The sequence below is a fragment of the Dermochelys coriacea genome, chromosome 1, assembly GCF_009764565.3.
Source record: "Dermochelys coriacea isolate rDerCor1 chromosome 1, rDerCor1.pri.v4, whole genome shotgun sequence".
NCBI lineage: Eukaryota > Metazoa > Chordata > Testudines > Dermochelyidae > Dermochelys > Dermochelys coriacea.
The window spans coordinates 239,931,542-239,952,828 of NC_050068.2; the positions used below are offsets into that span (position 1 = coordinate 239,931,542).

At 42.1% G+C, this 21,287-nt stretch overlaps 1 protein-coding gene across 25 annotated transcripts in view; it reads right to left on the reverse strand.

The window, feature by feature from the left end:
• The window catches only part of CALD1 (caldesmon 1), a 236,987-nt gene that overhangs the window by 64,986 nt on the left and 150,714 nt on the right, over positions 1 to 21,287 (reverse strand). Inside the window, exon 1 of one of the 25 annotated variants that reach the window (XM_043517186.1) lies at positions 1,074 to 1,315. The exons of the other annotated variants lie outside the window; for them this stretch is intronic. The gene's annotated coding sequence lies outside the window, so the exon portion shown is untranslated. Of the gene's footprint in view, positions 1 to 1,073; positions 1,316 to 21,287 lie in introns of those variants that run through there. 25 annotated transcript variants of the gene reach the window in all.

The following is a 21,287-nucleotide window of genomic DNA, read 5'->3' on the forward strand; positions in this document are numbered from 1 at the left end:
AAGGCCAGTTCCCCACAGTACATAACATCCCAGGTTTGCTCAATTTACACACTCTCCTAATGGTGCCAAAAATGCAGCATATGGTGCACCCACCTACTTCCCTTACACTGTCAGGAGGGAGGCTTCTATACTGGTTCTATGCCATTGATGGGGGTGATCCTTACACAGTTGGACAGGCTGGTTCTGTGGAAAGATTCTATCAAGGAAGAAGCACAAAGCAGCTACATTCAACCCAACAGGATCTGGATTATCATTATCTGGACCAATATTTTCAAAAATGGACTAGGATTTTGCAAGCTGATCTGATACCTCTTAAAAGGGGCTTGATTTCCAAAATGTACCAACCAACCACCCTCTGACAATTATGGTGTTGGGCACTTCAAAAAATGAGGCATCCAAAGCTACTGCTCCTTTTGAAAACCTTGGCTATCGTTACAAACAAACATTATATTGCACTAATCACAGCACTTCCCCAACGTAAGTAGGACCCATTACTGGCCCTTTATAATTTAAACTAAGAGAAGGCAAAATACAGGACAAACAAAATCTTGGGAAATGTTATTTGGACAATTTCTTTGGCAAAATCATATCATCTAATTGATTTTTCCACTCTTCCCTCCCACGCCTCCACCTTTGTGACAGATTGTGCCATAAGGCCTTTGTTATTTACTCAGAGGCTTAGGCAATGGTCAGCTTTCACATAAACTGTGACTTCTGCAAACTTCTCATTAGCCACGAACTTTAAATCAATAACCTGTCTGGAGAAATATTCTGTTGTCTACTGCCTCCAAGCAAAGCCATTAAGTTCTACATTGAGATCAAAGATAGATACAGATGCAATTAAGGCAAGGAAAGGGCCCAACTTGATATTTTTACAAGAAAATGCTGTCCAGCAAAAAGAAACAGCAAAAACTTTGTACCCATCCAATGTTTACTCTAAACTCAACCAACTCTGAACATGCTGCAACCTATTCTGTCTCTACTCTCCCTCCCCCATTACAATCACAACAACATTTTCTAAATAAAACCAAGAGCTAAAAGGCACACAAATAGCACAATAATTGGAAACTCACTTGGAGGACTTGACAAGTTCTGCCTGCAGTATGATCTGGTGATCATGGTCTGTAATGGATGAGTCAGTGCAGCAGCTGCCAGCTTCAGTGAGCTAATGGATGGATGATCAGGGCGTGGAATTAGATAGTAAAAACGGTCATTAGCCTTTCAGGCACATGAGGCTTGTTGGATGCTCTTTTCAGCCAGCAGGCTAACCATTTGGTCACCCCTTTGCACTATAATAACGGTCTGAATTTGCCCACTTACCAGGCTTGTTATCTATCCTATATCCACCACCCTCTGGGGACCTTCTGCACTATGATCATATATCTCAGATTTTTTTTTTTACTGTATTCTCTCTAATAGAGCCCTTTGTGATGTCTGGGACTAATACCTACAGTGACAAATTCCTACAGGTTTCTCAGCTGCTGTATAGTAGGTAACTGGTAAACAATTCTAGTCTTCCCTAGGGTTTTCACCAGGAGTGCTCGTGTTTCAGCTGCTTTGCTGATAACTGAGGAGTTGAAATTAGATCTACAGCACAAAGATGTTTGTTTATTAACAAACACCTGCTTCCAGCCCGACTGAGCTTGTGTAGGGGAGGAATACATGTAACTGACTATAAAACAGAGCTATGTTAGCCTCCCTGCTAATTACAAATCACTGTATAATACATAAGCATAAGTATTCATGTCCCGTCTAAACACGAAGAATCAGTGGGGATCGGACAGCTGAAAAGGCCAGAGGGTTGTTTCCAAGCAGTTCTATATTTTCTGGGACAAATCTTGGGAAGTGTGGAGCAGCCCAGACCCCCCAAAGTCAGGATTTGACCACCACATTCTCCGTTAGTGATGTGGACTGCAGTGGGATCTAACCTCACAGACTCTCCTCAGCATTCTTCCCTTTTATCCAGTAAATAACACAGGAATATAAATGCAAACAAGTCATATAAATTGAGACACCATCATTTACATAATTTCACATGCTCGGTTCTCATAACCCTCTAAGCTAACACAGCACACAGCCTGTGAACATGTTGAAACACTTACTGTGTGATCCTGCAACTATTCTATTCCAAGGCTGTATCTTGTCAAACTCATAAACTACAGGCTGGGGCTGGTTAATACTTGGATGGGTTGCCTCCAGGGAGAATAAATGGTGCTTCAAAAAGTAGTGAGGTGATTCAGTAGGTGGCACTCTGATCTTCGAGATGCACTGAACCGTCCCTTCCTGCATAATGCTAGTGGAGGTGCTGTCTTCAGACGGGACACAAAATCGATATTCTAACTACTTGCAGTTTATTAAAATATACCATCCCATTTTTCACAAAAGTAGTGGTACTAATTTGCATTCTGATCAAATTCAAACGAGGTAATTAATTTTGCCTCCCTGAAATTCCCTTTGCAGTTTTAATTGTGTAGTATTTGCACAGAACAGCTGTTGCATTCTGCTTGGGTGAGTCTTATAATAAAACCAACAGGCTCAATTTTTTGGCAGACTCAGGGCCACATCCTCAGCTGGTGTAAACTGAGGGAGCTGACATCTTCAGTGGAGCTACACCTGTTTCACCACTGAGTTCTGGCCCCAGTTCCCATGCACATGCACAAGCTGAAGTCAACATGCAGAAAACTCTGATTCATTTATCCTTCCACTGGGCATTGCATGTGTGTAAATTTGGGCACAGTGTGCAATCTTTCATGATGAAAATTCTATATAACTTATTATTGGGGGCTGGTCAAACCATTGAATTCCATTTCTACAGTGGAGAGGGGCTATAAAGAGAGGGCATGGCATACCAACCCCCCACCCCTTCCTTCCAGTGCCTCCAAGGAAGAGGGGATGATGGGCAGTGAGTGTGAATGTACAGAGTCCATCTCAAGAACTTTAGTAACAGGTGAGTAATCTTCATTCATCTTTGAGCAGCCTCCACAACATTCCCCACACTTGGAGTTTGGCAAGTAGTGCTCCTCCCTTCAGACACTGGACAAGAAGCCTAGTTAAATAATTATTATATATTGCTATACCAAATTATGGCATGTGATCAGATGCCAGGATCTAAGGAATAATAATATGTTGTGAAAGTATGCATGAGCTCCAAGTGGCAGCTCTACCAGATTTCTAATATGAGAATATGTCTGAGACAGGCCATGGAACATCCTTCCACTCTAGTTCAGTGACCTCGAAGCTCTTCTGGAAGAGGAACAGAAGAGGTATTCAATACAGAGCCTAACCTCAGAGAAAGGCATTGGGATGTCATTGCCTGGCCTTCGCTCTTTTTTCTCATAAGAGACAAACAGTCTAGCTGATGGCTAATGCTTCTCTGAATGCAAGGTGTGTAGTATCATTTCCCCAGAAGAAAGTGTGGCCTAAGGAAAATACTAGCAAGTCCAGGACTGGTTAAGATGGAATTCTGTTGCCATTGTGGGGAGAAATTTTGAATGTGGATGAAGGACAACTTTATCTTTTTGAAAGCCAGCAGCTCATTCACACTTCAAACAGATGTAATAGCAACAATAAAAGCTGTCTTAATAGAGAGATGAAACAGGGAACATTCTCCCATGGGATCAAAGGGAGGTTGTATGAGTTAAAAAAGGACAAGCTTTAGGTCCCGTCTAGATGTTGCTTGTCTAACCAGAGGGTAGATGTTCATTAAATCCTTCAGGAATCTTTTTTTACTTTATCATAGCTAAATCCAATCTTTTGTTAGATTAAGCTATGATGAGCCAAGATGGCTGTAAGATGTACTTTTTTCAGAGGATATGGGGAATCCAAGGATTTCAAGTGAAGTAAGTACTCAAATATGGATTGAATAGGAGCTGAATTGGGTTTATGGTTAGTTAGCCACAAAAAGAAACCTTTTTACATTTATGATCGTAACACAAGTGAGTTGATTGTTTCCTGGTGTTTAATAGATTCTCTTGTACTTGCTCTGAATAGGACAGTTCTAGGTCTGTCAAAATTTTATGGCCCATGCTGTCATGTGGAGAGAATCTGAATTTAAGTGGCAAATCTGACCTCTCTGGAAGACTGACTTCCAGTTCCTGTGATGACCTTGTAATGTTGACTCCACCATATGAGAGAGGAACACATCCCTGAGTACAGTTAGTTTCATATACCTACTATTAATAGTATTAAGACCCCATAGGTTGTAATTGGGGGTGACCTCTGGTAAGCTGCTGGCATGTGTGTAGGTTCTTTATGTTTTTAATATATTTCTCTGCAGTGCTTTCACCTTAAGAATAAAGGGCTTGCTTAGAAGGAGCAGTGTGGTAACTTATAGCTGTGGGCAACAAACTGGTCATAGCCCCTGGAGAGAAAGTAAAGAACAGACACTAGCCTTTTAGGCAGCCCAACTTATGGGGATATCACAGTGTAGGCAGGGAACTGCGCAGCCTTAAAGATTCCCACAGTCAGAACGACTGGGACATGGGTCTCCACCCAAAAAAGGTGATGGCTGGGAGCCAGAAGCCTAGAGTGGATGCCCTTGAGGGAACACGAGGGGCAGAAAAGAGATGCAGTTGCCCTGAAAGTGTGACACCCTTGATGACTTTCGAAGGCCAACACCTGTGAGGTGGAGTATTTATGCTCAATTGAATCTGATGTCTGCAGATTAATGACAAGCACTTTAGGACTGTCTCCAGTCAAGCAAGGCCAACCACTGTACAAGGACTTTGCTGGGCATTTTAGCCCCTTTTGGGAGAGGCGGGGCAAGTTGCAGCTCTGTTCTGCCAGTATTTACAGAGCCCTTCATTTCAGAGCTGGAAAGTTTTGCCACTAACGCTTCCTTCAATAGCATAGCTTCAACGTGTTTCCAGTGCTCCTTTCTGGCCGTAGGATGAAGGTGCTGCATATGGAGCAATAAGAAGGAAAAAGGACCTTCCCTCAGACAACACATATATGTGTCTGAAACAGGGAAAATGGCAGGGCGAGAAGTGCACCTCTTCACATCTGGCTTCCTTGTCTTCAGTTCTGATGTATCTGAACCAATGACCAGAGAACGAAGATCCTTAGTAAAGAAACTGAGGCACCATCCCTCCTTCCCTCCCACTTTCCCACCCCTCTGAATGTTCGAAGCTGTGAGCAGAGAGGTAGAAGGGGGCCCAGGAGCGCTCCAAAAGGCACTGCTAGTAGAAGGTTCCACCAAGCTAAGTTGCACTGTTGGTACATCCCAAGAGTGGGAAAAGGCAGAAGCCACTCGAAGAAGAACCTAACATTTTTGTTTGGTTGGTTTCTTACCTTTCTTGCATGTTAAGCAGACGTTTGCAATGAGCTGATCAGACTGTGACTCAGGTCTTCTTCCAGAGAGATTACAGTTAATTCAGAATCAAGTCAAGGAGTATGAGGAGTTCAAATCATACCTTCCAATGTGCATTACTTTGCATTTGTCCACACTGGATTTCATCTGCCATCACGCTGCCCATAGCCTCGCTCTGTTACTTGGCCATCGGACATTTTAGATTTTTGTTAAAATGTTTCAGTAGCTTGATATTTATTCCTTTCGCAGTCTTAGGCAACTTTGAAATGGGAATGGGAATAAGTTTTAGAAATGCAGCTGACTTGATTCAGAGATACTCAATACCTAATTACGCTTTCTTCCTTCCTGTGTGCCACTGCTCAGAAAAGAGTGGATTTGTAAAAAATCCTTTAAAAGCTACTGGCATTTTGCAGGGAAAAAAATGTGTTTGTTGTTAAATCCACTGGAATGACATTAACAGCTGCTTTTTGTTTGAAGAATATTTTTAAAACCGTTCACCTCCCCAGAAAATGAAAGATGCCATAATGTCTTTCATGACTTCACAGAGCAGGCAAGGACTTGGTTTTAAAGGTCTCAGCTGAAAGACCCCAACATAGTTAACTGCATGGAACTCAATTTATCCACCTCAGAAGGAAAAAGGTCTCAGTCTACCCTCCTGGAAGGTCCTATGAAGCCTGGGGCGTCAGTGAGAAATTCCTGGAATATTATGCCAGCCCTGTGTAACCCATATGTAATGCCTCTGAGTTACTAGTTCACAGATGTTAAGCTCAGAAAGGATATTACGTCATTTAGTCCATCTTTAGCTTGTGCAGAATGATTCCCTACCAAATATATATTTTTCAGTGATTTCAGTCCAGTTTCTAAAATATCTCAAGTGATGGAGCTTCCACAACTTCCTCGTGATAACTATTCTGAAGTCTAATAGACCTTAGTGATGGGAAACATCTCCTGACAGCAAGCTCATGTTTTCCTTTTCTTATCGTTACTCTAAGCCTTACCCCCTTGGAGCACTGTAAACATCAGTGTTCCACATACACATTTTTAATGTGTGCAGTGACATGAATCAATAAAAAAAAAAAACACACAGACATGCAAAAGGCCTTTGTTGAATTCCATGGACTCGGGCCAAATATTAGAATATGGCCTCAGTTTTGCTCACACAGTTTGCATTCATAGAAATTTTCATGGCAAATAATAGAATTTGTGCATGCAAACAGAATTTGCACACACATATCATGTAGTTAGACATTTAATTACCTAATGGACAAATGGAACCACCTGCCCAAAACCAAACATGAACACTTAGAGTTTAGGATGGGCCGCTTTGAAAATGGAGCCCCTTGGGATAAAATTCACCCAGGTGAAGAGGTCCCATACAAGGCCTACACACAATTTAAGGTCTATTTTCAGGGCTCACATGGGACTGGAGTCATGAACAGTCTAGAGGTGGGTCTTTTTCTGAACAAAGATGAATTTCACCTTAGGTATCTGTCCTTAGTTTCTGAGAAATTAATATTAGTCTGTCTCTTGCATAGACAAGAACTTCCACTGCAAGTCTAAGTTTGATTAGAAAAACATATTTGCCAATGTTTGAGTTCTCTAGCCATTACTTATGAAGCAATGCATGATCCAGAAATAAAAGAACATAACATTTCATAAGACTATTTCCACTAAATCTTTTCTTGTCTTTTATCTCATCTTTTCATTGTTTAAAATAAAAAAACAAAACACTAGGACTACAGCAATGGTATCCATGTAACATCTGGGCTGCTGCTATCTTCAGGTAATTTAAACTGAAATGGAAAATACAGTGTGTCTTTCCCCAACCCCTGGAGAGTTACCATTGTAGCTTAGTGAACTCTAGGAGTTTGATTTCACACCAATAAAGTGATACTGTCAAAATAAAAAACAGGAAGCCCATCATCAATTTTACACAGTGTTTTCAGGTAAAATCCTCCTTGGAATCAGTGGCCCAAGTCCTAACGTGCTTACTAAGTTTGAACTCAGTAAAAAGTAAAGAGGTCAGATTGTTCCTAGCCCTTATACATATGGTTGAGGCTTACTGGGAAGGGTGCAAATAATTATATGCAATCAGAATGAAGAACAAAGTAATACGCATTTCAAAGAATTCAAAATTAACATTGGCATGAGTATTCCAGGTGTTTTGCCATTGTGTGTTAGTAATCATACAGCATGTTGAATTGCTGATTGGGCCCCCCTCCCCTCCATGGCTCCTCCACCTGAAAGAATCCCCCTTCATCCCCCTTGCAAAGAGTATGTAAGAAATTTTACAAGAGACAAGAGAAATTGCAGCCTTGATTTACTATAGTAGGCATCAATAACTGGGGTGATCATCATTTTTCCAGTCTAAGTACACATTAAACAGGCCTATGGGGATAGCTCCAGCGTAAATAAAAGAGTTTGTTTTTGTAGAAAACCTGTCTATTTTCTAGTGAAGTTCCCACAAAGCAAAATATATTAGTTTGCACATATATCACATAGGTGACAGTTTTCCTGGCTGCGGGAGTCAGCTGAGTGTGTGAACTCTCAAATGTTTTCTGTTCTGAACAAAATAGCTAAAATTAGAAAGGCTAAAAATGCTATATATTTTCCATGAAAAATTTCCAAAGAGAAAAAAATTGCTTTATTTGATTTTTAATGGAATTTTCCATTTTCTTTTATTAAAAAAATACTATGATCCAAAACCCCAAAAATGCTTGGTTCTTGGTTTTTGTTTTTGGGGTTTTTTTTGGGGGGGGAGGGTGTGCTTTCCTCTCTTGATGTCCTCTCCCCCCCGCCCTTTGGAACAAGGGGGAAAAGCCTAATGGATGGGTGGGGGCGGGACAAATGACCATGATTGCATTATGTTTGAAGTTTTACTCTGCGTGCTGTGTTTGCTTTTTTGTAAAAGAATGATTCACAGCTGGAACAACAGATTTAAACAGTGACAGAGAGAGAGAGAGAGAGAGACACGGACCCAAATTTGGAATGAGAAGCACAATTCATACTATGATATATTATAGAGATGATTTTGAACCAAAATCTCCAATCCTAACAAATCTGAATTTTTTGGGGTGGACAAAATCTGAACCTAGACACAGATCCATATTTTGCAAATGACCCAGGGGCCAAAATCCTCAGTTGGCGTAAATTGTCAGACATCGACAAACTACGATAGCTCTGGTGAAGTCAATGGATTTCTGACAACTCTGAGGATTTGCCGCTCGCCATCCCTCCCCCCCCCCATAAAGACCCAAGCTGAACAACTTTGGGATATTCAAAATCCAGGTCTAGAGGAGACACATGCAGCTTGAACTGGTCTTTATAATATTATTGCACTCAGCTTACATATATGTCAAATTTGGAGCCTCCAGGCATGATCCTGTGTCACTTAGTTTAATGATTGGCTCAGTCCCAAAGTGACTGGAGTGATTTTTTTTTAATATTCCGTTGTTATCCTCAGGTAGTTTGGAATGAGCATTATTTCACTAGCTGAACATGATTAAAATCTAACTGGATGCTCCCAGGAACTTGCAATGGGCAAACACTGTCGGTTTATTTTATAACTTTCAAAATGAAACAAAAATCTTGTCCAAATCATGTCTCCCCTGATTTAATTAAAACACATCACACATACTGGAGCACTCTGTTAATCATTAACAAACTTAACTGAAGACAGGAGAGGATTCTTAGCTTTTCTTTCCTTCAAAAGTCTGCAGCCAATGGAAAACATTCCACAAGAGAGCATCCTGAGATGATTTTGGTTAGAATGATCGATACATGATGGGCTTTTGCTTATTTGTTTGTTGTTGGGGGGGAGGTGGGGAGTTGTTTGATTGGTTTAGGTTTTTTGTTGTATGTCTGATTCCTGTAGTAATGTAGGATAACAAAGAGGAGCTGCTCTGCTCAACATTTACCTCCCCCATCCCAGGTTTTCTAACTAGGGCCTGGTGTTGAATCAATATGACATTTACTGAGTTTGACAGAAGTTGGATTGCTAAACCCAGGCAAAAATACCTTGGAAATTAGGGGTTAGTTTTACATTCAGTTCCACTCAAATCCATTTCAGAACACTGTATATGAGAGCATCTGACTTGTCTCCAGTGCCCCCACCGACTCGCTTCTCCCAGCAATTCCCCCAGCATCCTGATCTCTGTCCCAGCTCTTGAACTCACTTACCAACCAAGCCCACCAGCCGTCCCAGCCCAGACCATTTGAACCTCCCAAACTTTTCTAGTAACCCCTGAACCTCACCTTCCCAGCCCACCAAATGCTTCCAGGTGGAATTCATGGAAAATTAAACCACACTAAAGGAATTAAACTTTCAGGGATATTCAAAAAAGAGGAGATAAATAAAGTTCTTATTTTTTAAAGTTTTTCTCTTGTTTGCTTTCTCTGGAGTTCTCTCAATAGTCCTCAGCACAGGAGCTTCCAGTCTCATCAATACAGTGTTGTTCTCCAATGGGATTTCCAAATTATGGGCAACAAAGGGTTAAAGTAATAGCTGAACACTTCCACAGGATATGTCATACCAGATCAGATCAGCACTCCATCAAGTCTGGGTTCCTGCCTCCAGCAGTGGCTTATGCCTAATCTTTCACAGAAAGAAAGAACCCAAACCATAATGCAGCTGGCTAATTGTGCAAGGCTCTATAAAAGAGGAAAAATTCCTTCCTGACCCCTACAGGCAATCAGCTGATCCCCTGTAGCATTTAAACAGTGTGACCTACACTGAAACATCCACACAAGCAGTCATTTTTCCTAAGGACATGCACACACAGGGTCACCAAAGAGGAAAATTAAAATGATAATGGACATTCAGATGATGCACAGATATAGTGATCTGGGAGGTTACTTTAGCCCATTTATAAAGAGACAATTTGTAACTGTAGGTATTTCTCTCTCTCTCTTCTGTTGTTTGTTTAGGTTTCTCTATCCAGTTACTTGTACGGATTTCGTCACTGTAGTACCTGAATTCCACTGTAATTCAGTAACAGCCAGGCAGGAAGAAGTCCCTGAAGTTTATTATTTGAGGCATGCTGGGTATAGGAATTGATTCTTGCTCTCCCACTGCCAGGGAGTTCAAATTCATGAGTGTCAGCGGGCAGGATCCTTGGCAAGAAGAGGGGAGGTGGTTGGAAGAACATGCGGCAATCTGTATTACTATACATGATCATGTTGTTCTTTGATGAGGCCTATTTTGCCTTCATTTTAAGTGTCTTAAATGTTCTTCATTTGTGCCTAAGTTCATCAGTAAATGAAGCTCCCTTTGGGGATTGTTATACTCCAAATAAGGTCCTCTCTTTTCTTTCCGTTAATAGTCTTAGAGCACTTGAAAGCCACTTAGTTTGATCTAGCCAATCAGTAGCTGCCTGCATTAAGGAGTCAGTTTTAGTATTGTGTAGATGTCTGACTAAGCTTTGAAACTTGGAGTTCAAATTAATTACAGCTAATGGAAGCGTTTCCAAATAAATAGTTTTTTCAAATCACTAAGGTGTGTTTTTAATGTGCAAATGTTCACAAAAATTGTCAACAGTCTAAATTTTTCAGCTTTTGAAAAAAACGCCATGCTTTATTGATATTTTCTAAAACCTTGAGAGCAAATATTATCAAAAATGTGATTGAAATGGTTATTGGAATTTTTCATTTAGTAAAAATCTAATTCCAATAACCATTCTAATAACCCAGATTTTGGAAATTTCCACAACCATTTTAATTGCATTTTTGGGAACAAAATCACACATTTTCAGAAAAATGGCTGTTTCAAACACTTCTAAACAAAAACAACTTTGAAATTTCAAACTTTTTCACAAAAAACATGTTTGCATTTTTCAACCAGCTTTAAAATTCATTCATCTTTATTGCAGCAATGACCAAAGCCTGAGTTAAAAACTGAGCAAGGACCTTAGAACTTGACCTTATAACCCAATATGGTTAATAGTGGAAAACTCAATAAACCTCTTATGGCAAGCTAATGTCTAAAAACAGAATGGAAACATGGAGAATTATTACAATGAATCTGTCATAGCTTACCAGCATTTTGATGTGATGTCCTGTGATGAAAAAGAAACTAGATTTTATGTTGAAACTCTTGAAAAGACCATTACAGACCCTGATAGGCTCAGTGCCATCTAAATGAAGGCCTCTAAAGTTTTTAAGAACTATAAAACTGATCGAGAATCTTTGGGATTCCTCAATGTATTAAAAAAGGGGAAAGGAAGCCAAGATATATAGTTCTGGTATGTTAATTAAAACCTCCAAGATACAATGTACACAAGGTTAAAGTGATCAATCAAACACAATAATCAAACACAAATAGATTTTGGATCAGGGCTTAGCAGTCCTGTGTCTAGCATTTTGAACGGAAGTGATTCACACAATTATATTGTAAAAGCAGCAAAGAGTCCTGTGGCACCTTATAGACTAACAGACTTATTGGAGCATAAGCTTTCGGGGTGAATACATGCATCCAACAAAGTGGGAATTCACCCACAAAAGCTTATGCTCCAATACGTCTGATAGTCTATAAGGTGTCACAGGACACTTTGCCACTTTTACAGATCCAGACTAACACAACTACCCCTCTGATACAATTATATTGGACTCTCCTTTCAACCCTACATTGCCTTGCACAGCACAGACAGGTGCAGAGAGGCTCTGCGGAGCCTACTTGGTGTGCCCAGAGGCACTGCACCTGGAAAAGTCAATGGATAACATGCTCCCCCACTCCCTGCCCCCAGTGGACAGAGGTGAAAGTAAGCTGGTACGCCCCGGTACGGCGTATCGGCAAAAGCCGGTGCACTGTACCAGGGTGGATCGGCTTCCCCAGGCGCAATTTAAGAGGCCTGCGGCTCCCCCGACCCTTTAAATTGCTGCCAGAGCCCCGCTGCCGGAGCCCTGGGGTAGCGGCGGCGGGGCTGGGGTGGCGATTTAAAGGGCTCGGGGTGGTAGCAGCGGCCAAGCCCTGGGCCCTTTAAATCATTCCCGGAGCCCTGCTGCCGCTTCCCCAGGGCTCCGGGGACGATTTAAAGGGCCCGGGGCGGTAGTGGCGGCCGGAGCCCTGCTGCCGGAGCCCTGGGGAAGTGGTGGCGGGGCTCTGGGGACAATTTAAAGGGCCCAGGGCTTGGCCATCGCTACTGCCCAGGGCCCTTTAAACTGCTGCCAGAGGCCCCAGCTACTGCCGTTGCCCTGGAGAGGGGGAAGGAGGCACTTGCCGGTACAGGGTGGTCCGGGGCTGGCTCTGACCTCCCCAACCCCGCCCCTTCCACCAAAGCCCCGCCCCTTCTGGGGGCCAGAGCCGGCCCCAGCCCAACCCGTACCGGTAAGTTCCAAGACTTACTTTCACCCCTGCCAGTGGACTTCATACCCAAGGAGAAATAAGAGACACTGTGTGGATGGAGAGTGGGATGGACTGGCCAGGCTCCTGATCCTGGATCCTGCGTCAGTGCAGAGCAGAAAATGAGTTACCCCTGCTCACAGGAAGAGCAACTGTTGTTACGTACCTGAGGGTGTAGCATTTCCAGCTGCTTAGAAATCTGATTCTGCACCATTAAAGTCAATAGGAGTTTTGCCATTGAACCTTAGTGGGCACAGGTTCAGGTGCTAAGTGAGTAACTTTCCCTACCCAGTCCCATACCAACACTGCAGACCCCCGCTCCGCTCATAAAAACCCATAGGAAGGATCATTTTCTCTATTCAGTTCTACAGGTTTTAAGAAAAATGCCTATAGAACTTTAGCCATTTCATCATATTAATTTCCATAAGACATTAGCCATAAGGGAAAGCCGTCTTCAAAACCCACCTTTGGCCGCAGCCCTCTAATTCACTCCTTTTAAAACATACATTTTTTCAAAAGAACCCAGGGGTGCTGGAATTAAGGGTGCTGGGAGTGCAACAGCACCCCCTGTCTTGAAGTAATAATAAACAGCCAAATACATGGTTTCCATCATATACAGAGTTCACAGTTTTGTTCAATGGTTTTCAGCACCCCCACTATAAAAACTGTTCCAACAGCCCTGAAAAAAGTCCTTAGGAATTGTAGCTCCCAAGTAACCCAGTAATATTATTGTGTGTGTTTCTTCCTCCATTCTTGCTTGCAAGGAAAAATAAGTATTATGTCAGTCCCAGGGCCTGGGGATTTTTTTTATACTTACATTTTTTTATCATTGAAAAAAATCAAAATTGGGAACATTTTTGGAACAGCATAAGCTTAAACACTATTATTATAATTTTTATTCTCCAAAAACTTCCCAGAACATTTTAACCAATGATGAGTTACCACAGGGTGTAATTTCAGGGGGGCTAATTTCTTAGGGGGAAAGCTAGGGAAGGTTGAAAATCAGACTTAGGTTGGGAAGATAGCTTCATCCATAAATGTCAAGTGGTGACTGAGCTCCATATTACAAGGTCTAAGAGGTTAAATGAATCTCAGATTGGAGAAAATGTAATAAGTACAGTGCTTTATATATATAAAAAAGCCTCTCCATTTAATCCAAATGAGAGATTAAGGCAATGATCCTTGGATGAAGTGGGTCTGGCTCGGGGCATTTTCTTATCAAGATGGCCATGTAAGGAACCCACCCATCAAAATAGCAGAAACCACAGCTGGCAAACATTACACATGAAGGCATTTCCTGAATTCTAACTTTGTTAGCTTTTCTGCTAACAGGCATTTGCAGGGAAGGGTGCAAGGAATCTTCCCCAACTTTCCATGGTCTATGTAAAGATCAGGCAGAATCTCAGCTCCACACACTGCATAGCACTGGGGCTGATCTATTCCTACTCCCTCAGGGATCCATGGTGTCCTGAAGAGGATGGGAAAGGAAGATAGGGCCACAGGTATACATCCTTGCCATCTCATCCCCCATGCACAAGCCAGAGGAGCTTTCTGGCAGGAGCAGGACTGTAAAATAGACCCCACCAAAGGATGCAGCAGTGTATTTTTAGCTTCTTTGCCCCTAGGGACTGTGGGAGGCCTCCTTGAACTCCTCCTAAAGTTGTGTGGCTCCACGCCTCCCTTTAATATAGATTGAGACTAAATGGCACAGTCAAGGCCTGAATGATAATTGATGTTGTTTCTATCTGTGATGTGCCCAGATGTGGTGGTGACAGGAATAGTGTACATTATTGAATAGAATAAAATAAATAAAAAGACAGCTGTATGTCTCTAGAGCATTATGACAGGTTTCAAAGTAGCAGCCATGTTAGTCTGTATTCGCAAAAAGAAAAGGAGTACTTGTGGCGCCACAAGTACTCCTTTCCTAGAACATTATGTTTCATGTCCAACCCACAACACACACGTCCATGCCCCTCTTTCTTCTTCCCTCCTCCCTCTTTCAAATTATGCTTTGGAAAATCGTGACAGAGTAAACTTTTCAAATGTGCCTATGTCACCGATAGTAACTATAATAATATCTATCTCATTTATAACACTTGCCTTCCACAGATCTCAACGTGCTTTACAAATGAGGCCAGTATTACTATCCTCATTTTACACATGGAGAAACTGATGCACAGAGTGGGAAGTGAGTTGCCCACGGTCATGTAGCAAAATAGTGGCACAGCCAGGAATTGAACCCAGGTGTCCTGAGTCCCAGTCCAGTGCCCTACCCGTAGAAGCCTATGGGTTTTTTTTTTTTAAATGGGAGTTAGGTACTTTTGAAAACTTCAATAAACTTAATCAGGAAGAATAATTTTAAGCTGTGAAAAATCTTCAGTCTCTGCCATAAAAAATAGGACATTGGCATTTGCTAGACAGCTGACAAAATGAAGGATTAAGAACAGGAACAGTTTTTTCAAAGATGGGCCACTCTCAGAATTGTGTGTATAACTTGTACATGCAGATATCAGGAGGGCATATGCAAATCAGAGATTGCCTGCAATCTTAGTATTTGCACATATAGCCATGGTATTACTGTGTGCAAATCTAGCAGGTGCAATTGTACACATCCATTTATGTAAATCAGAATCCCGTTCAGCGAGGGGGAAAATCTACATTATTGAAATGTTATGGTAAGGTGAGATTTTAATTATACAGAAGTCAGGTTCCCATACCATCCTTAACTCTTAACTTGTACCTGTACATGACATCAGAGTACTTTGTTACATGGTCACACCATACATATGCAAGCAGCAAGAAGGGAAGGGTAGAAACCCCACGGGGTGAGTGAAAGTCACAGCTGCAGACTTATTTATTGCAGCTGCTGCGGTACTGTGGCAATGGCATATGGGGCAGTCTGTTCACACAGATGGCCCAAGAGCCAAAGCTTTTCCCCAGAGATCTCAGGACATCGCTGGGATTAGAAATGCATGAACCCTGGCCCCTTACTGCCTCCACAGAAGCCCTGGAAACCCTACCACATCCTTCAGCAGGACGATCTGTCAGAAACTTCCAGCATGAAAACTAATGGGATTCTCCACTTTATTTTTCCTCTGCCAGGGGTCTTTTCATAAAAGAGTATAATTTGGCCCTATCCCTTTAATACATCTATAATCCAATGACTCTTGACATCTTTTAAACCCCCTGGCTGTAGCCAGATTGGGGATTGTAGAGGGAGCTGCCTGTCATTTAAGAGGATAGTCATTCAAATCTTACTTAGATGAGTAATCCTCAATCGTGTGAGTAGTGCCATTGAAATCAGTGATGCAAGTCGTATGATTGAGAATTACTGATGAGATGAAGGACAAGACCAGGCTCTAAGCTGTTAACATAATCAGACAAGCAACCTACCCACCACAAATCAATGACCCCTCCATCTGCCTTCCCAAGAAACCCAGCCGTGTCTGTACATCAGACATATTCCCTTATTTAAATTGGGGTGGCACATTACTCATAAAACCAAATGTGCCAAGCAAGCTTTAAATGATGTAACACAGTGTGCACTTAAAACCCTCATCAGCACTTTTAGCACTGTAGTGGTCTGCCTTCACTTTGAAAACAGAGTTTGCTAACAAAAGCACATTTATAAAAGAGAAAGTCCGTCTGGGAAAGTTACCAGTTGATCCCTCCCAAATGGTATGTGCCCTCCCAAAAAGGGTGTTTGTATGATGGTACCTCCAAAAGTTATAGCAGCCTCCAAACATACTGCTATGCCCCACTTCCACAAGATAGTATGTACCCCTTTACATATAGTAACCTTTTTTAGCAGCACGGCATTCCTTTGGGTGGCATCCCTACCCCACCATCCAAAGCCATATGCCATTCAAAAGCTGTTCCTGTTTTTTCCTCGCCTTTTTGCCCCCTTTTCAAGCTGCAACAGCAAGGACTGGGGATATGGCATTCCCACCTGCACACACATACACATTTCAGCTCAAGCACTGGAAGCAGGGAGCCTGAGTCTCCTACCAAACCAGATTTATACAGGTGTCTTTTACACAGTTGTCATTGACTTCAATAGTTTCTTACCACTTGGACTAAAATCAGCCCTGGTGTAAGCAGATAGAGCTGTGAGTGATTTCAAGGAGAGGTGCACCTTACTATGACTAGACTCATTTTGGTTCCTATGTAGTCTAGCAATATCTGTCTGTCTTTCTATCTAGGTACGTGATGCACCTCTGTCACCATTGTATTTGAGCCTGGTGCATGCATCCCAGTACAACTAGCTGCCCTGTTATCTTAAAGTGTGGTTATACTCTAAACACACATCATGCAGTTCCATATTTAGTCTCCCTCCAGAGACTCCATGTGATACATACTCATTTTTATGAGTTCAGAAAAAGATTTTCTAACTGTTAGCCCTGCAAACTCAGGCTGGGATCTAAAAACTTCAGCTGTGCTCTTTCTGCCACTTGCATCAGCGTTTGTAAGAAAGATCTGCACTCAGAAGTTAGCTATTTTGCTGTTTATGTGTGAGGCAGAATAGACTCCAGCTTACTCTCCCATGATCATTTTAGCCCTGCATGGCTAAAAACATAAAAAAAATCCTACTTGCTATTAGCAATGTGAGCAGATATACATGGAGCAGATTGTGTTGGATAAGAAGATGATGTTATTCCAAAGTTGTTTTTCTGACCATATCTGCACTATACTGATCTTGACCTCAGCCAAACTACAGCCTCCTATTCAAGAATTTAAAAAAAAAAAAAAAAAAAAAAAGGGAAGCAAAAGTTGAACAAAGATTCTTTAAGTACTAACAAAACATTTGGATTCGGGTTCTCAATTGTACTCTTTAAAGTCATTATTTTAAAATGTTTATGCAACAGAAACATTTCTCCTACACACAAAATTCTTGAAAAACAGGAAGAGGAAATTAATATTTCCTTAGAAATTAACCACTGTTGGCAAAGCCTTAAGGCTGTTATTATGGGTCTTTGTTCATATTTCTAGGATTCTGCAGCTAGTTCTAAAGTGAATGTTAAGGGGAGCTAGCCTCAAAGAGAGAAGAGTATTTTAATTAATGTTATTAATAATATTATCAACAACATTTTATTGTATGCCCATTTTAATTATTGCTAAAGCACTCAGGGCCCTGGATGGATTTTTTGTGTATTACAAAATTGAAATAATTAAATATAGTCACAAAGATATTGTTTTCAGAACTTGCCATAAGGCTCCGAAAATTGTTGGTAAAACCTATGTAATCAAAAGTGCAGCCAGTTTTCTCCTCAGTGCAGTTCTGCTAGCAGCAAGGTGGGGACAAAACCTGTCCTGACAAGCCCCCTCCAGAGCGCCTATTGTGCCAGCAGCACTCTCTAGCCCAGCTCCCCTATGCATTCCCCTTCAATGGCATTCATTTTATGGCTGTCCCTTGTGCAGCTGCATTCTGGAACAGAGAATACCTGTGCCTTCCACCTCCAGTAGTATACCCGGCCACTGCCAGTCATAATCTGATTCTTCCTGATGCCTTTCTTACTGAAAAATCACCCACTCTAATTTGTATTATTTCTGTTTTGAAGAAAATATGTCACAAAGAATATATGAATCTTTCCAGTTAGTTTTGATCCTAAGCAAATGCGGGGGTGTCCTCTGAAAAACATTTAGGTTAATGTCTTAGGACCCAATTCAGCAAAGCTCTTCAGCATGTATTTAAGTCCCACTGAAGTCAGCGTTAATCCACATGCTTAAGTGCTCTGCTGAGTAAGGGCCTTAAGTTTGGAGGCTGGAGCAAGGTAGGGTTGGAAGTCAGTATAGAGGTACTGGGGAAATGTTGCAATAACAACAGGCCATTTGTACAATGTGCTGCAATCCAAAGACATGCAACTGCTTTACGTACATTTGTTGTTGTTGTTGACGATGACATTATTTTACTGGCTTCACACACAAAGCCAAATTTGCTCTCAGTAAAAATGGTGTAAATCCAGGTTAACTCCAGATTTATACCAGTGCATGACAGAAAAACATGGCTCTAAATTGTGCTAACATGACAACTGTTGTCTTAGCCAATTGATCCAGGAACCTCTCGAATTAAAAGCATGAGCTGTGGCAGCGTGAGATACAGAGTCAATATCCTCCAGCTGGGGCTGTAACAGACTCATATCTGCTGCATACTGGACACAGAGGGAAACCCTAACGCCTACCCCCTCACCCCTCCACGTGAGTTACACTAATTTCTACCAGCCTCTGTTGCCCATAAGTCTATACACCAGGGTTCTGATTAAGCAGCCATTACATATTAACTGTTCCTATTGTCTTCATTTGGGTTTGATGAAGTTGCTTATATTCACTAGTTGTGTAAGCCGGTCCCTGGTAAACAATGGACCAAATTCATCCTATATGTAAATTGACTGAAAGCAATGGGCCCAATCACACTCCCACAGAAATCAATGGCAAATCTCCCATTGACTTCGATGAGGGCAAGCTCTTGCTTGATGAAGGAATGGATTTGGCCCTTTGCTTCTGTAACATTTAGCAATATTGAAGACTCAGCAGTATTTTCCTGCTCACCTTAGTGGGAAGTGCCTCTATCAGCTCTGCCATCTTCTTTCTCTCCTCTACCTCTTCCCCGCACCCACCTCTATCTTTCTTGGAATGAATCTGATTCTAACTAATACAGTTTGGTTCATGGAAATCATCATTAAGGCTTGCCAAACTCCAGACACAAGCACATGCCCAGCCCTGCCATCCTGAGAAGACACTACTGTGGACATGTAAGACATTACATTGAGCTGCTTCCTTCTTCTCCAGTTTCTCCTGACCCTTTTTAAAACTTCCCCTTTCCAGGGAATGAGCCACTAGGCTTAATAACCCAAAAACATCTGAAAATGGTAATTTATCCCTCTGTAATTTTCAAAGAGATTTGGCAACTGAGGTAGGCCCTCGTGTTCCTCTTGTGTCCATAGCAGAAAGGACAGAAGCCTGGCAAATCCAGATGGGGAAGGGTCAAGAAAGTGGGGAGTGCTACCTTCATTGTACATTACTTCACCCATTTCCACAGAGGCCCTCTGTAGATGCTCCTTGGAGAATGGGATCTACATCTGGAGACACAGAAAGTCAGGATGATGGCCACTCTTCAGAGCATCATCCTTCACATCAATGTCACAGGCTTCTAGTAGGTATATGAATACCTCCATAGTATAGAAATATCCCCTCCATGATGTGGAAATTCCAAGACGATGACTCAAATGAAGGGAATCCTGGCGAGGGATTCCATGCTGCTAAGGCGACAGACGGGAAGATGGAAGAAAACACTGGACACCTATATGGAAGGACCCATGTCTCTGTGGATCTTGGAGGATCCGCTAGTCTTGGTCATTTCCTTGGTTTGTACATGCATACAAAGACTATCGGAGAAATTCCACAATGGCGAAGTCAGCGTATTCCATTCTTTGTGTGAGAGTAGCCAATGCAGAGGTTGAAATGGCCCATAATGTCTTTTGTTTGTACCCCACAAATGAAGTGAAGGATGCAAATAGAAAGAAGTGTATTACTGCGAGTCTCACAGTTAAATCAATTTTGTATGGAATCAAAGTCTCCCAAAAGTGTGTGTCCAGGGGCAAAAACCTGTGAAAACTCCCAGTGTGCCATTGTCACCTCCATAAGCACAATCCTAGAGCAAAATGGATTCCATATGATCACCGTGACCTTGAATATTATATAACTGGAGTCTGGGACAGATTTCATTATAGAAAAGAATTTTATATAAAAAATAAAAAGTTACTAATGTTCATGACAGAAGGGGGAAATTTGATCTAGTCACATTCTAGGCAACAGCAAAAGGAGCAGAATGCTAAATTGAATAAAACCATGGCTTCATCAAATAGGAGAGGCAAGGAAAACTGCAGAAGAAATCTTTTAACTCAATCCCACAAACCAAGAATATGAGATAACTTGGTGGTCTCCAGCCAGTTCCTAGTGGACACACCACAGCTGGCACTCTTGCTGGCAACCTCAGAGGAGCAAGGCCTTCAGGTCAAGATTGAGGCATAATAGGAGGGTTTGGGTGAAGCTTGAACTCATGATATTTCATCTGTGTTGATTAGTGGTTAGAGGAGACGACAAAGCTGTCCTCCAGCCATAGGTGGCTGGTGAAAATATTCCAGAGGGGGATGCTGGGCAAAACTTAATAGCTCTAGAGCCGGGGGTGAGGAGTGATGTCTCTATCCTGGTCCAGTGCAAGCGGAGGCAGTTGCAGAGCAAGCCCACCCGTCACTCACCCTACAGTGACAGCTCCTTCCCATAGGGCTGGGCCCAGCTCCTCACTCTGGCCCCTTGGCTCTTGCCACTCGCAGGTTGAGGAGCCTGCCACAGCATTATGTGATGTGCGTGTCATGTGCAGATGGGGCTCTCTGCCTGCAAGTGCTGCCTCCCTACAAAATCAAACAGGCCAGCAGCTTTCAATTAGCTGATCTCAGTCCCTTTCTGGCCCTTTCCCTACCCTCCTGAGACAGAAGCTGTGATCAACTGGGAAAAAAACAGTACATCTTTTTGTGAACATAACAAATGACTGAGTTTCCTATTCAGTTTGGTGTTGTCATCTGCCTGAATGCACAGAGTTATATCAAAGGAGGCTGTAAAAGGGGGCTGTTAAGGAACCCTGGAAAG